Raw genomic sequence first — 1,832 nt, 5'->3', positions numbered from 1 at the left:
CACACACACACACACACACACACACACGCAAGCATACAGGCAAACGTCCACAACAACTGTCTGATATGGGAAGATGGACTAAAAAGGTTTCTCAGTATAATTAACTGTGCTGATTCCTGGCTGTATCAGAAGCGCAGTAACATGAGCATAGCACGGTAGGTCTTAGAGTGGCCAGAATAAGCCATGCAGCTACACTTCAGCACTTGTGGGGCTGCAGAGATGGGACAGTAAGTCTCCTTTGTCTCAGAGCCTTTCTTATTTACATCTATTGACCCACTTAACCATTTTCCCCCATGCCCAGCTCAATACCTTGCCTGCTAAATTGGTTCTTTCTTCAGTACTATAATTTCCTCTGTGTTGGCCTGTGGCAGTTACTGTGTCTTCTACTTTCTTTGCATTCACGGGACACTAAACACTGCCCTGTAAGTGCTTACAGTGTATTTTTGTCATTCAAGTCTAAAGAAGCTTTGAAAAGCCCATGCTTATCTCATTACCCACCCAACAAAGGGTTGAATGTCTACCACCAGCCTCTATTGTACAAGAGGTGTCAATGAAACACAATTGATATCATCTAGACATCATCTACATAGATTATATTTTTCCCTAAAATAAAATGTAACCTCCTCAAAAAACAACAACGTGACTTTAGAAGGCTGGGTCACTACCCTAGCCTTATGGTAAGCGACTGAAGAGATTGTGTGTGGATACAGATTTGGGGCTGGATTGTGTCAGAGAAAAGCCAACTATACAAGTTCTAGTCAATCCTTCAGAAGGAGAAATACTAGGTCTTGTTGTGTGGGCTGGTTGAGCTAAAGCAGGATTGACTGACATATCTCTAAGAAGATACTACTAGGAAGTAGTAAACAAATGAGAGAGAGAGAGAGAGAGAGAGAGAGAGAGAGAGAGAGAGAGAGAGAGAAGAAGGAGGAGGAGGAAGAGGAGGAGGAGGAGGAGGAGGAGATGAGGGTGCGCGAATGAGTCAGAGGCATGAGAACTGAGAACCAATCATGAGGGGGTCCGATCTTAAAAATGACAATGCCTTATGAACTCTTGCTGCCTATGGTGATAAAGATTGAGCTAATGGCCTTATGTTTGGAAGAGGTCGCAGCAAGAAGGAGGCCACAGGTATGTATGTGGTATGATGGGATTTGTCAAGAAATAGCCGCATTTGTCCTTGGGTCAATAATTTCAAAAACTAAATTACAGGGGGAAAAAACATGCGCCAGGTTCAGAAAATCCTCAAAAAAGTCATAATACTGGTGAGAATAAAGTCATTTGAGAAAGAGAACAACTTGTTAAAATACAGTCTTATAAATTATCTTTGCCACTTACCCTCTCCTAGCCCAAGAAAACTACAATTCTCTACTCTTTTAGAGTGAACATTCTTGATAGACATTGGTCGTGGGTTTATACAATGGCTAGATAAGAGATAGATAGATAGATAGATAGATAGATAGATAGATAGATAGATAGATAGATAGATAGATGATAAATACACAGATATAGATAGATGTAGATAACAGATGTTTATGAAGGAATTATCTATACATGTCTATATAATATTAATTTTTCAGATTAAACAAGTACCTTTCATTAAGCCTTTAAAATGTTGGGTGGTGGTGGTACATGCCTTTAATCCCAGAGGTGGATCTCTGAGTTAGGGGTCAGCCATTGCTCTACAGGGCAAGTTCCAGGACAGCCAGGGCTACACAGAGAAACCCTGTCTTGAAACAAAACAAGACCTTAAAACGAGGGAGGAAAGTCTGACTTCAGCCCAAGTGGTTTCCTTTCCTCAGAACTCGCCCTCCAAGGGCGAGGGAACAGAGGCGCTT

Source organism: Microtus ochrogaster, linkage group LG9 (genome assembly GCF_000317375.1).
Source record: "Microtus ochrogaster isolate Prairie Vole_2 linkage group LG9, MicOch1.0, whole genome shotgun sequence".
Taxonomy (NCBI): Eukaryota; Metazoa; Chordata; class Mammalia; order Rodentia; family Cricetidae; genus Microtus; species Microtus ochrogaster.
The sequence above is the reverse complement of the archived record's forward strand: the minus strand, read 5'-3'. Positions refer to the sequence as shown.